The 16,337-nt window shown below is 35.9% G+C and overlaps 1 non-coding gene across 1 annotated transcript; it reads right to left on the minus strand.

Annotated features, from left to right (window-relative positions):
• Positions 1 to 15,809: 15,809 nt before the first annotated feature.
• Positions 15,810 to 15,916, minus strand: LOC116754860. Its single transcript, XR_004350189.1, has one exon. It is a non-coding gene; the product is annotated as a U6 spliceosomal RNA (small nuclear RNA).
• Between the last annotated feature and the right edge of the window lie 421 nt (positions 15,917 to 16,337).

Here is a 16,337-nt window from a genome sequence, read left to right on the forward strand (position 1 = left end):
GGTGTAAAAATCTTTGAAAATCTCAAATAAAAAAATATGGAAACAGAAAGTCTATTTAATAGGATACACGGTATTGTCTTTATAATAATTATCTTTGCTTCTGTTCTTACTGTAATTTATAAACCATTTCAGGTTATTTCTGCTACATTTTATAACTTAAGAAATTTTGTTTACTTATTTTGAATTATGGTCAAGCAGCCTAACTTGGAGCTGTAATATGGGCTTTGTTAGGACTTCAGGTTCTGCAAGAAGACATGGATGTATTCATAAGTTTTAATATCATAGAAAGAGTGTTTATTAGCAGGTCTTTGCCTAAACTTGTCTGGCCTTCAACAGGGTTCAAATCCAGTTAAATTCTATTTCATCTAAACAGCTGCTATCTCCTTTTTTGCATATTTTTGCCTCAACTATAATAAGGCAGTGATCTAAATTTGCATAACAATTGGATCCTATCCCAATAACTTGAAGTGTGTTCTAGCCAAATGCAGATTAAATTGGCTAAGTAAAAATGCACTTCAAATTGCTGTACTCTGCTTTAATAATGAAGTAGAACTCTTAGAAATAACTAAAAAACAAGTTGTTCTTCAATTTATAAACTCTTTCTATTATATTGAAACATCGTTTGAAGCTTTGAAAACATCTGCAGAGAGAACACAGATCAACAATGATCCAGCTGTGACCTCACGACTTAGTAATTGCGCTTTTAGCCTACTCCACTACTTGTCTCCTAACTATGGACATTTTTGGGTGGGAGGGTACCTCTAATCCATTGATCCATCAAGCCTACCTTTTAAAAAGTGAGCACAGGGGAAGGCTTTACTACCAGTGATTCCAATAAAGTTTCCATTAAGTGCAACTCTGTAGTCTGGCTAGAACTTGTGTTTTAGAATTCAAGTGCTCACATTAAAGATCATAATATGATTGAAATCAACAGAAACCCAGAAATCTCAGGTTATCTAGCAGTGATAAAGAAGGCGCTCTCGATATCACCCACTCACATTGTGCTTTGTTTTGTTACTTGCTTACTTTAATACACACAGAATACAGGAAGATTGCCTTTTTCTCATTTTCAATGCTAGTCCTAAAATGGTTAAGTCTCTTGCGGGATGAAATCACTAGGCTCAGACTGGCCCTTCAACGGAAGGTCAAAGGGAGTGGTGAAGTCACCTCCCATGGTAAACACCCATACACTTCCAGCCTGAACAAGTTTGGGCTTAATTCTTGCCATTCCAAAATTCATTGCTCTCTTGGCATATGACATTTCATGAACTGCAAAGGAGGAGAAATTCCACTCCAGAGAATTCTGATTATAAGAAGTCATACACATCTAATAATCTCAGAAGATATGAGCACAGCAATGTTGAAAATTACCGATTGTTATTCCTGAGGAAAAAATTAGATAATTATTTCTGAAAACATAAAAAAACCTCATATAATAAAAATTAGATGCCCACATGTGATTCAACTTCTACTTATGAATTATGAAATTAGTAATTACTAAATTGCCGGCACTAAAAAATAAATCATTCATCACTGGAGAAGCGCTGAGATTTTACAAGAAATGATCAAGAATATTCTAATGGCGTTACAGCTTTTGGTATCTAAGACTTTTCCCAATATGTATACACACCTTGTCAACCTGCTTAACATTTTCAATGTAATTTAAGGTTGATTTTTCTTTTCTCATATAGTAGCTAAGATTGTATTTCATATTTAAAAACTCACTAATTAGGAGTTTAGTAAATTGTTTTTTCTGACAACTCCATTTCACTTTCTGAAATAAGTCTCTCTTAGGACATAATAACTTTGGTTCCAAATTTTCATCACCGAGTAATTTTGAAAGCATGCCAATTTTTAAAAACCTTATGACTAAACTCTAATAGTCTCTAGATGTTAGCCAAAAGTCTACAGCTCAAAAAGAAAAAAGAAAGCAGGGAGAAGGGTGTTTATCTTTACAAATGACTATGTGTGCCTTTTAACAGTTGCTTCTTTAAAAATTATGTATTTTTACAAGGCACCTATCTACATTTTGCTTAGAACCTAAGTCTCCTTAGTGGACCAAATCACATAAATTAGAGAACATTTTGGTCACTCCACCAGTTTAAAGATCTCGTGAAAGCCTTATAAAAGTAAAATAAAATAAACCTAAATGTGCCACATGAACATTCAGGCCTTTATTACCTCATAATAATAATATCAAAGCTGGGAGCCCTCTGTAGTTAATATTTTTCAAGTCCTCCTGGTTATCTAAGTCACTGTTTGCAGTGCTTTCTAGAGTGCAAATTTCACCCTGCCACTAAATCCTATAGTCATTCCTCAATCTCATCTAAATAAAACACTAATTTCAAAGCCTGACATTTTAATGGCTCTGAGTAATCTGGTCCAACTTGAACTCTAGCCTACAATGTTCAGGTTCTGACATCATTTCCAGTATAGTTTGTAAGGAAAACATCCTTTCCCTCCCCACTCCTCTGTCCTGGGGGCATACTGAGTAAGGAAGAAGGTTTGAGAATTACAGCTTCTCTTCTCTGCATACCCTCACTCACTCCTTTCTGAGGAGGCACAGTGACATATATGATTGGAAAATTTAGAATCTGCACGCCGGCAAGGGGTTCTCCTGTCCTCTCCTACCAATAGTAAATTAACTGAGCAGGCTCTGCCTTATCAGACCAGCAAGGCAGCAGTTGGAAAAAGGCAAATTCAATTCCTGGGATAATTATTAGATGCCCCTTTGGTTGTTTTTCCTAAGCCTTACCCAGGCTTTGCAGTAATAACGTATATCCCCATCTAAATAGAAATTTTCTTAAGGGTTTAGTCTAAAACATCTTTGAACCCAAATATTTAACCCCTTGCCTTGTGCATAGTACAAACTTAGTGTTCTCAATAAATAATCAGTCTACTGGAAAATGTTCAAAACAAAGGCATTCTCTCTGTGGAACATGGTAGAGCACTACGAAAAACTGAATGCTTAGTAAATGTTTATTGAGGATAATCTGCATAATGATGTTTTCTAATATTTATTAAGTACTCTTAGATGCTTAGCACCATGCTAGGGAAATATTTTTAAAAACAAACAAAAACTTCTCAAAATTAACCCCAGACTCTAAAGGGATACATATGATCTAAACTCTCCTTCTGTTCCCAACATCAAGAAATAGCAGACAAGGCTGTCTTGGATTTGACCATTGGTAATAAAGAAAAAAAAAGAAAGAAAGAAAGAAGGGGAAATAGTTCCTACAAAGTTGTGACCACACATTGCTCTAAAATGAATCTGTTCACTAAGTATATAAGTATATTAATTCTCGATGGAACACACAATTTGGAATTGTGCAAATGATTTGAGTTTGCCCCAACTCTCCTCATCCATAGGAAACTGGAATAAGCAAAAGCAAACTCCTTATGGAAAAGGTCACATCTATCTTTGACCTTGACGAAACTTTCAAGTAATTTTCTGTGGGCAATGACTGGCAAGCAGCCAAAGATAACAACGTTCACAAAGAAGTAAGACAATATGAAAGATACCAGAAGAAAAAATAATAGAAACAGATCTACAAGTATATCATATATAAGAATTATGAAATAAATTAGTATTGAAACAAATACACTTATCCTGTTTAAAGAAAGGAATGACAAATGAAAATATGTGAAGAACCAGAAACTATAAAAAATCTAAAAAATAGCTAATTTAAATGTAGAATTAATCATATAATAACTAAAATGAAAAACTCATTGGCCACATTTGGACATATGTGCACAAGACAGAATTAGTGAACTGAAATATAGATCAGAAGAAATTACCACAAATACAACAAATGTAAGTCAGATGACTTCACTGGTAAGTCTCCCAGACATTCAAAATTAAGAAGTTAAAAACATAATGTTGGGGCTTCCCTGGTGGCACACTGGTTGAGAGTCCACCTGCCGACGCAGGGGACATGGGTTCGGACCCCGGCCTAGGATGATCCCACATGCCGCGGAGCGGCTGGGCCCGTGAGCCATGGTCACTGAGCCTGCACGTCCGGAGCCTGTGCTCCACAACGGGAGAGGCCACAACAGTGAGAGACCTGTGTACCGCAAAAAAACAAAACATAATGTTGGTCTCATGTAACCTCTTCCAGGATACAGAATGGATGAAAACACTGCACAACTGACTTCCTGAAGGTCAAGACCAAAACTTGACAAGGACAAAAGAAAGTAACAAGTGCAGGACAATCTCATTCATGAACAAAGATACAAAAATTCTACACTAATTACTAGCAAATTGAACCCCACTATTTATAAAATGAATAAAACCATGATTAATTTTATCTCAGAACAAGATAGGTTGAATAATGTAAACTCTTATGACTGCATGTAAAATAGGCACAGAAAAAGAGCGTGGTTAAAGAAAAAAAAGACTTTTAACAAACTAGAAATAAAAGAGAAGTTTCTAAATATATGAGTTGTCTAAAAACAAACTACAGTAAAGGTGCACAACGAACTACTGGAAGCCTTCCTTTCAATATCACGAACATTACAATGATGCTGCTATCAACACTTTGCTTTAACATTTCACTGGTGGTTCTATCCAACAGGGTAAAAGTAGAGCTCAACTATATGATGATACTGGAATTAAATATCAATGGAGAAAAAAATGCACCACTCAATAAGGTGGTACTTCAACAATTGCTTCTATATAGGTAAACTGGATCTCTGCAAAGCAACCAACACAAAAAATTTCTAGATAGACAAGGATTTAAAACATTTAGAAAAAGACACAGGAGAATATTATTGTAATGCTAGGGTGAAGAAAATTTCTTAAACATGGCACAACATAAAAATTTTGCATAAAAATATTGCTCAATTAGACTAAATTAGTTTTAAGAGCTTTTGATTATCAACAACTTATGGAAACTTATGTTTCAATAAAGAAAGTGGAAAGGAGATCATGGGAGGACATAAGATAGCAGAGTAGAAGGACTTGAGCTTACCTCCTCTCATGAAAACACCAAAATCACAATTAACTGCTGAACAGTCATTGATAAAAAACACTAGAACCTAACAAAAAAGATATTCTGCATCCAAAAACAAAGAAGAAGCCACAACAAGACAATAAGAGGAGTGCTTTCATGATGTAATCAAATCCCATACTCGCCAAGTGGGTGACCCACAAACTAGAAAATAATTATATTGCAGAGGTTCTCCCACAGGAGTGAAAATTCTGAGCCCCAGGTCAGGCTCCCCAGTCTAGGGGTCTGAAACATGAGGAGGAGCCCCCAGCAAATCTGGCTGTGAAGTTCAGCAGGGTTTGATTGCAGGAATTCCACAGGATTGGGGGAAACAGAAACTATGCCTGAAGGGTACACACAAGGTCTTGTGCACACCAGGACCCAGGGAAAAAAGCAGTGACCTCATAAGAGACTGGGCCAGACCTATCTGCTAGTATTGGAGGGTCTCCTGCAGAGGTGGGGGGTGGCTGACACAAAAGTCCCCAAATAGCCAAAGCAATACAGAGAAAGAAAAACGGAGCTGGAGGAAATCAGGCTCCCTAACATCAAACTATACTACAGAGCTATGGTAATCAAAACAGTATGGCACTGGCACAAAAACGGAAAGATAGAACAATGGAATAAGGTAGAAAGCCCAGTAATAAACCCACACACTTATGGTCAATTAATCTACAACTAAGGAGGTAAGAATATACAGTGGAGAAAAGACAGTCTCTTCAATAAGCGATTCTGGGAAAAACTGGACAGGTACATGTAAAAGAATGAAATTAGAATATTCTCTAACACAATACACAAAAATAAACTCAAAATAGATTAAAGACCTAAATTTAAAACTGGATACTATAAAACTCTTAGAGGAAAACAAAGGCAGAACACACTTTGACATAAATCGCAGTAATATCTTTTTGGATCCACCTCCTAGAGTAATGAAAATAGAAACAAAAATAAACAAATGGGACCTAATTAAACTTAAAAGCTTTTGCACAGCAAAGGAAAATATAAACAAAATGAAAATACAACCCACAACGTGGGAGAAAATATTTGCAAGCAATGCAACCGACAAGGGATTAATCTCCAAAATTTACAAACAGCTCATGCAGCTCAATATCAAAAAAACAAATAACCCAATAAAAAAATGGGCAGAAGACCTAAATAGACATTTCTCCAAAGAAGACATACAGATGGCCAAAAAGCACATGAAAAGATGCTCAACATTGCTAATTATTAGAGAAATTCAAATCAAAACTACAGTGAGAAAACACCTCACACCAGTCAGAATATGGCCAGCATCAAAAAATGTACAAATAAAGAGGGTTTGCTGGAGAGGGTGTGGAGAAAAGGAAACCCTTCTACACTGTTGGTGGGAATGTAAATTGGTACAGCCACTGTGGAGAACAGTATTGAGGTTCCTTAAAAAACTAAAAATAGAATTACCATACAACCCAGCAATCCCACTCCTGGGCATATATCTGGAGAAAACCATAATTTGAAAAGATACATGCACCCCAATGTTCATAGCAGCACTATTTACAATAGTCAAAACATGGAAGCAGCCTGAGTGTCCACTGACAGATGAATGCATAAAGACAATCTGGCACATATAGACAATGAAATATTACACAGCCATAAAAAAGAATGAAATAATGCCATTTGCAGTAACATGGATGGACCTTGAGATTATCATACTAAGTGAAGTAAATCAGACAGAGAAAGACAAATATCATACGATATCACTTATACTTGGAATCTAAAAAGATGATACAAATGAACTTATTTACAAAACAGAGACAGACTCACAGACTTTCAAAACAAACTTATGGTTACCAAAGGGGAAAGGTGGGGGTGGGATAAATTAGGAGGTTGGGATTAACATATACACACTACTATATATAAAATAAATCATCAACAAGGACCTACCGTGTAGCACAGGGAACTCTACTGAATATTCTGTAATAACCTATATGGGAAAGAATCTGAAGAAGAGTGGATAAATGTATATGTATAACTGAACCACTCTGCACACCTGAAACTACACAACATTGTAAATCAGATAATACCCCAATATAAAATAAAAATTAAATTAAAAAAACAGTTTGGGGGCTTCCCTGGTGGCGCAGTGGTTGAGAGTCCGCCTGCTGATGCAGGGGACACGGGTTCGTGCCCCGGTCCGGGAAGATCCCACATGCTGCAGAGCGGCTGGGCCCGTGAGCCATGGCCGCTGAGCCTGCGCGTCCGGAGCCTGTGCTCCGCAACGGGAGAGGCCACAACAGTGAGAGGCCCGCGTACCGCAAAAAAAAAAAAAAAAAAAAACAGTTTGATGCTTCCAATTGCTAGGTATTTTATCATATTTTAAAGACTTCTGTAGTTTAAGGCCTTTCACTGCTTAAGACCTTTCAAAAATCATTTAATGATTTATTAATTAATATCCTTTTTATACTGGTATCTATAGCACCCTAAGGCTTTGATACAAATCCCTTAATATTTTAAAATGCTATTACCTGGCTTAATAAAAATCAGTAGTGTTTATCAGTGAAAAAAAAAGTGGAAGGCAAACCATAAACTTGGAGGAAATATTTACAAAACACATATTACTTACAAAGGATTAGTATCCAAAAAATATAAAATATGTAAGAATCAACCAAAAAAACCATTAAAATAGGACACATGGCAAGTCTTAAAACAAAAATGACCAATAAACTTGTGAAAAATGCTAACTTCATTAGTAATTAAGGAAATCCTAATTAAAAACACAATTAGAGGGCTTCCCTGGTGGCGCAGTAGTTGAGAGTCCGCCTGCCGATGCAGGGGACACGGGTTCATGCCCCGGTCCGGGAAGATCCCACGTGCCGCGGAGCGGCTGGGCCCGTGAGCCATGGCCGCTGAGCCTGCGCGTCCGGAGCCTGTTGCTCCGCGACGGGAGAGGCCACAACAGTGGGAGGCCCCCGTACCGCAAAAAAACAAACAAAAAAAAACACAGATATCTTCCTAACCTACCATACTGGCAAAAAAATTATAAGCTTAAGAATTCCAAGAGTTGGTGAAGATGTGGGGTAATTGAAACTCATTAATATCCCCCAGCATTAGACTTTATCAGTTCATGAATAGTTGTATGTTAATCCCTTGCTGCAGTGAAAATAGACATCTACAGCTGTGCAGACATGGAAGAAAATACAAAAAAAAACATGAATGAAAAAAGCAAGAAAATACAAAAAAAATCATGAATGAAAAAAGCAAGTATGATTCCATTTATATAAGGGCAAAAAACAGGTACAACTGAAAATCCTCTTGTTTAGGGATACAATTACATTGGGTAAACTAAAACACAAAGTTTAGGGTGGCAGTTACTTGGAGGTGGGAAGTTAATGGACCTCAGAGGTATCTATGTCACTGGAGTGTGCAAGGATTTTACGAGGCTAGACTTAAAGTTTCATGAGGGCAGGGACCAGTATTTTCTCTTCTCCCTTTTATTTCCTGAGTGTAAGAAAACTTAAGGCATGTTGTATGTTGTATGTTGTATGTGGTCAACAAACATTTATTGGCTAAATGAATGAATACATTGCCTTTGTAAACTGTAAAGCTATGCAAATGTAGACATTTTTATTATTATTTACTATAGTTTACGTTGTAGAATCATATAGAAGGTAATAAACTATAACAGTCAGTAAACACTGCTGAAAGTTTGATGTTAACCTGGCACTCTTCGGCAAAATTAATTAAAATTTTTAGTTTCTAAAAATGTGATAATTGCAATTGCATTTAAATTGCCACATGAGGCTGAAACATGAAATCTGACTTCAGGGGAACATAATTTGAGAGGCAAAGCCAAAAAAAAGGAATGAAAACTTGAGTTGGCCAAAGTCTGCAAGTTCTACCACATAAGTTTTTTTTTAGAAAATAGTTCACAAGTTGGAAGTTTGTGAAATGTGGTTAACATGGAAGTAATTGAGAGTGTTTGTGAACTCAAATGCCCCTCTACCAATGTGTCTCCAATTAAAAAAGACATCAGATGAATTAAATGTTCATTATATTTGAAGTGTGGAATCAAGCCATAGAAGTCCATTGCACATTTGCCAGTTTTCTGATTTTTTGGCTCCATTATCCAATTGTCCTGCTGAGATGTTTGTATATTGTACGTGAAAAATATGTATTTGCATGTCCATTACACCAAAGTCATATAATCCACACTATATATTGCTCCCGGCTGTGTTTAATGGAATCTATCCAATGAGTGAGAAAAGTCTTCAAGTTACAAACAATATTCAAAGAGGACTTTTATCTCAACCAGATACTATGCTTTGTTCATGTTACTTAACGCAGGACATTTCCATATACATATAATTTGAGCCAGATCGCCAATAAGGAAGATGTGTTTAGAGGAAAAATTGCATGTTTTAGGGCCAAGATCATTATTGTATATTATTTTATTTATTTTTTGCTTATTTGCTTGTCACATCTCTGGAATTATGTCCAAATAACACTTTGAAGATAAAACTGCATGAAAGAAATTTGTTGAAAAAACATGTTTTATTCTGGGAATGGGCAGCAAACACGTATTAACAAGCTCTCCTTGTATTCACCTCACCAACTAATTCTGCATCGATCTCCTGTATGTATGTAGGAGACAATATGATGAAAGATTAGAGAATTGCTTTATATTTCAGAAGACAGGCTTGTGTAAGAAAAAGCCAACATCTGAAGAAGGGTGTCTCTTCAAAGTTTGGTTTTCCTTCTGCACATACACAGAACAGTGTACTGTGCTATAACGTTTGTTTTTTTTTAATGGCAGCCACAGTTACTACCCATCAGGATTTACTTTAGGGCTTTGTATGTTCTATATAACATTTTTAAATCCCTATTATGTTTTAGGTAATATAAAATATGTATATATAAACAAATTTTACAAATCACTGTAGGGTTCACCAAACTATATAAGTTATATTAATATCTCTACATATTTTATATGCAAATGGTTTCTTGGAAAAGATTGTCATCTTTAAAAAGTAATGAATTCAGTCTTATGTTCATGATGCAAAATGAAGTAAAGAAATGAGTAGTTCACTCGCTGTGGGCGCTCAAACTGAGTAGGTCACACTGTATCCAATATTTTAACCAAAATTATTTAGACAGGTTTAAATGACTGCTTTTTTGACTACACAGATAGACATATTTTTATAACTATTTCATAAATCATTTATTAATATTATTGCTTTATTTATTAGTAATATATCTATAAGAGGTCAAATACCTATTCAAAATGTATATTTTTCAACAATAATTTGGTGTTTCAAATACTCAGGAGTCTGGTTTCAATCAGATGAACTGTTGGGATAGTTGACCTATTTTGTGTCCTGTTTTGTATGGTGTGTTCAAAATCTTCCAGCCTATCCTAGTATTGACTGATAATATGTAAACAAATCAATTTTTTTCCAAATATCACCGACCTGTTAAATTGTTGACGTTCTTTTCAATAAAAAGATTTCTGTCTTTCAATTTTATTTACAGAGATTTAGATCTAGTCTAATCTGTTCAACCTGTTAATCATTGTCAGGTGCCAGATTCCAACTGGTTCTGAAAGTAACTGTATGGCTTTTCTTTCCATATTCCTTGAGCTAAATTTCTACTACTTATTTGAATGTTATTTAATATAGCTCATACATTTAAAATAAAACCACCAGGTAAAATGAGTTCTGGCTTAGTATGAAGAGGCTGTTAGCAAATTAGCATTACATATACAGATGGAGGTGGCTCAACAACACTGATTTAGACAAAAGAAACAATGACTTGAACTGACATGTATCACCATGACTCAGACTCTAATGTATCTGTGAATAAATCCATATTTCAGCATATTATCCAATTGCATTCACTACCTGTAGAAGGGGTTCTATCAGGAATCCCCATACTACTGTTTGAGAAAACAAAAGCCTGCTGTTAACTAGGTAATCAACTGGAAGGCATTTTAGCACATTAGGAACAACTGAAAAGTAATACTAATAAATGCAAACTATATCACTTTGAAGAGGGACACCCTGAATATCACTTTTCAATATTTGAAAATTTGAATTTTGGGTGACATACATTCAGGAAGAGGGAAAAAAAAATCTTACACACACACAAATTCTAACATCCACCAATGTGTACATATTGATCTTTGTGTTGAGAGAATCTGAAGCAGAGTATTTTGGTGAACTTGAGACAGCTCTTTTGACCATATGAACATGCTGATGAAACTATTTAGATTTAATTTGTGTGAAATATAACCACACCAGTACTGCTTTGTACTATCGGTGACACAAGTAAAGAGCAGCCCTCATCTTCCCCTAAACATAGATGACCACCCATTCCTCAGGTTCTCCCAGACTGGGCCTCACTAAGGCTGAACAACATGGTCAGAGGAACCTCACACCGGAGCCAGAGCAACAGGAGGGATGAGGCCAGACTGTCAACTCTAAGGCTCAGAGATTGCCTGAGGGACCAGGATATTATGACATTGGGGACAGACTGAAGCTGTCAACTGTGAACATTAGGCAGGAATAAACATTAGAGGCTGAAAACAATATGGTTGAACTTGTGGGGAGAAGGAGTCTCTGGGGTCAAAACAGTTATGCCAAAAGGACTGAGTCACAATGGCATGTATCTAAAAATTATTAAAAGGAATGTTTACAAGTATATTAATATACGTTTCTAATCTTATTAGCAACATCCTTTTTTATAATGTCATCTTCTCCAAGCTAAAGTAGCCATAGAGAACCTAAGACAGTACCTAATACATGAGCAATTAGTTCTTAAATTAAAAAAAAAAACTCGCAATGATTTCATGCATTTCACTGAAATCTATTGCCTGGATAAATCTCATCTAAAGGACCTATCTAGTATCCCTTTTCCCTCAGTCTTTTCTGGTCTCCTCTGTTGACTGATTCTAACCCCTATGTAATTCCAGCCATTTCTAAAGCCCCATATGTAATAATAAAAAGGGAGTAGAAATGAAGCCGAATTACCCCCAAATAATCCATGTCTAATATACAGGACAAATGCACCCTAAACCCCCAAAGTCAAAAAAAAGTAGCTTTAAAATTCAACCTAAATTCAGCTGTTGCAGGCAAAACTAAAAATTTTATTAAATTATTTTATAATTTCTAAAATCAACAGTCACAGTGTAGAAACTCTAACTCTCTCATTGCAGGCAAAATACTGAAGTGCTCACTTTGTCATTTTCAGGAAAGGATACATATAATAAATATAACAAAATATACCTAATTAATCACAATAAAATATCCTTGAAATATGAATAACTTTATTCTGATTTTCAAATATTTACTATAATATATTTAGATAAAGACTTCTGGTGAAAAATATTCACAGCTACTATATATAAATCAAAACAGCCCTCAGTGGAAAAAAATGGTACTTTGATTAATAACCAACCTTGAAGCTCCAAGGATTTAAAATAATTTCTCCTGATCACATAGCTAATAACTCAAGTTCAAAACCAAGTTCAAATGTGTTTGACTCTAAAATTATGCTTTTTGGGCTTCTCTGGTGGCGCACTGGTTAAGAATCCGCCTGCCAGTGCAGGGGACACGGGTTTGAGCCCTGGCCCGGGAAAATCCCACATGCTGTGGAGCAACGAAGCCCGTGTGCCACAACTACTGAGCCTGCCCTCTAGAGCCCGCGAGCCACAACTACTGAAGACCGCATGCCTAGAGCCCATGCTCCTCAACAAGAGAAGCCACTGCAATGAGAAGCCCGCACGCTGCAACGAAGAGTAGCCCCTGCTCGCCACAACTAGAGAAAGCCCGCCCGCAGCAACGATGACCCAACACAGCCAAAAGTAAGTAAATGAATAAATAAAAATTTTTAATAAATAAATAAATAAAATAAAATTATGCTTTTGCCATTGTGGACAATGAAGATGTGACAGCTGCATCTTGGTCTCAGGGTCAGTGGTTAGGAATACATCAAGATAAGTACTGTCATCCTTTGTTTAGTATTTTTTCATCAACATTTTCTTCCTAATATGTCAGTATTCACATTTGGAACACAGCCAACTTGTACTTAAGTCTACAATGAAACACTCTCAAATAGGGAATTGAAATTGTCAAAAAACTGCTTGCCATGAAATCACATACATTTCCCAAGTTTCAGTTCCATGTTACACCTCCCATCAATTCCAATTTTTAAAAAAATTCTGAAAAAGAATATATATATAACTGAATCACTCTGCTATATACCTGCAACACTGTAAATCAACTATACTTCAATAAAAAAAATTCTGACATAATCAAATAGATTTCTCAAATTAAATGTTTTGTTCATATCCAAAATGATTTGTATTTGAGTTTCTTGATATATTTACTTTTGGCCAAATCTGACTTCCCAAAGTAAAAAATAAAGCATTATTTCAAAGGTTCAAGGGACTTAAGCCTACCAGCATCCAATGGTCTGCAGTAAAAAATAAAAACTCATCCTTTTATCAATAATATTTAATAGTTTTATGCCTAAGCCCTAAGAATTCTGGATGATATTGAGTATATATGTAAATTGGCAAGGTGGAGATGATCATGAGAATCTAGCAAGTGATAGACAGGGCAGCCTACCACTTGATGAAACCATTCAGGATGTGTTTGCCAAACAAGAAGGGATGGTAGGATCATGCACTGCTACTGTAAAATATCTTCTCTTCCTAATTTTAGTCTTTATCCTCTACCTCACAACTGCCACACACTCACATACCCAGAATAAGAAAAATTAACTCCACCTTCTAGAAGGAAACTTTCTTCCCTTTATTTTTAGGACATCTGTTCTGCATGGCTGTGATGGTGCCGTTGAACCACCCTTCTTCACCAGATTACATGTGAGGATTTGAATAGATGAACACTGGAGGGAACCAGCCCAGAGCACTCACTTGAATTGTCCTTTAGCTTTTCAGGCAGTTCAAGTGCCTTTGAAAAGAGCAGGAATAAAAAGTGACTGCTGATTAAGCAGAGAGGTTGACATGGGAATAGGTTTGTCGATTGTTTGAAAGTCACACTGCATAGACTACAACTTTTAAAATGTAAATGCATGACACAAATACTGCACGACACAAAAGGATGAAGATGACTGGGATAACCACAAAGGACAGCTAAAGTTTTATTCTAGCAATAAAGAAAGATATATATCTGGTGTCAGAGAAAGATCATTTGAAATATTTGGTAGGTGTTACCTTCAATTTAAAAATCTAAAATTAGTTTTAGTTCCTATAAAAATAGTTTCTTAGGTATTTTCAATTTCTAGACAAGATTTCCAAATATTTGCTTTGTCAGTTTAGTTTCCCTAAATAATTTTGAATAGGATAGAATGAAATACTATCTACTAAAAAAATCAGCTTTTCTGGTAGTTGTTCAGTTCAATTTCCAGATGAAACAATACTCAAATCGTACATAATTCCATGCTGACCAATTTGATCAGAAGCCTCTTCCATACAATTTGGGGAACAGACACAAAGAAGCAGCTTTCTTGTTGGATAGGAAAGGAAAGGATTCATTACTAGTTGTCCAGTTGTCCTTTGATCAAGGTTGATTTTAGTCACTGTTTTACCTCTAATTATGTTAATGGAAGAAGTAAATAATGGCCTCAACCCTAGTGGGAAAAAATGTAGTGCCTTCTTTCTTCAATCAACCAAAACAGTAACCAAAGAAGTCATGAAAATGAAAGTATTAACATAATCACAATTTATATTTTAAAATTAAAATACTTCTAGAAATAAAATACAGATAAATGAAAGAAAAGGAAGTAGAGTGAAATATTAAATGTATAGCAATCTAAAGGAAGAAAGACTACTGTAAACTCTACCTCAGAATTCCTCATTTTCAAATTGCCCTAAAAATAGCTTTCACTGTTGCCGAACTAGGCATATCTCCTGAATTTAAATTTTAGGGGAAAAAGGAAATAAGATAGATCTCCATAATCCAGATATCTGCAGCCCCTAGACCATTCTCACATGTTATTTATATTTTAGAAATATATCAAATCAAAAATAGAATGCATTTTTTTAAAGAATCATAAAAGCATTAACCAGCAGTGTAGAATGAACTGAACTATTTCTCAGGCAAGCTAAAGGAGGGGTCTATATTGCACAACTCATTACAAATAACCTTAAACTTCCGTATTAGGCATTTCTGTGTTTCAAATTTCCATCACGGCCAGGCTAACCAGTTTTTCTTTTTTTACTACCCTCCTCACAACACCCATATAGCAGCTGTTTCTCCCTCTTCCATGTTTCTCCCATGAACTTCAAATCCCTAACTGTCTAGGTCCTCTGCACCAGCTACTTACCCACTCAAAGTCATAACTGGACTCAATGAAACAAGATGCCTTCTAGATAACAACCCAAACCCTGAGAAGGCTTTTTTTTTTTTTTTAACATCTTTATTGGAGTATAATTGCTTTACAATGGTGTGTTAGTTTCTGCTTTATAACAAAATGAATCAGTTATACATATACGTATGTTCCCATATCTCTTCCCTCTTGCGTCTCCCTCCCTCCCACCCTCCCTATCCCACCACTCTAGGTGGTCACAAACCACCTAGCTGATCTCCCTGTGCTATGTGGCTGCTTCCCACTAGCTATCTATTTTACGTTTGGTAGTGTATATATGTCCATGCCACTCTCTCACTTCGTCCCAGCTTACCCTTCCCCCTCCCCATATCCTCAAGTCCATGCTCTAAGAGGTCTGTGTCTTTATTCCCATCTGACCCCTAGGTACTTTTTTTTTTTCCTTAGATTCCATATATATGTGTTAGCATACGGCATTTGTTTTTCTCTTTCTGACTTACTTCAAAAAATATGGAACGCTTCACGAATTTGCGTGTCATCCTTGCACAGGGGCCATGCTAATCTTCTCTGTATCGTTCCAATTTTAGTATACGTGCTGCCGAAGCGAGCACCTGAGAAGGCATTTAAATAATCTTTGGTTATTTTCCCATGCCCCTTATAGTCTCATCTCTCTCTAGACATCTTCTAGATTAAATTATATAAACAAAAACGGTCAACAACAACAAAAAATGGTGAATGATTTTTTCCCATCATTTTACAGAAGTTTGCAAACAGAGTTCTCATCTTTAAAATCAGTTGTAAAATATAACTGTGAAGATTATGATCAGAGACTCTTTATTTAAATGGGTATTTGACTAAATCTCAGATAAATGGAGAAATCTAAATCAAAGGGGACTCAAATGTCTCTTCCCTATACCTCTTATATGTCATCGCAAACACATTCCTCTCATTTTCAGTTCCTCAGGGAACTGAATCATGTCCTGAACAACTGAAAGAGGAGAATAATATGTTAAAACAATGCTAGGTGCTACA

Source organism: Phocoena sinus, chromosome 5 (genome assembly GCF_008692025.1).
Source record: "Phocoena sinus isolate mPhoSin1 chromosome 5, mPhoSin1.pri, whole genome shotgun sequence".
Classification (NCBI taxonomy): domain Eukaryota; kingdom Metazoa; phylum Chordata; class Mammalia; order Artiodactyla; family Phocoenidae; genus Phocoena; species Phocoena sinus.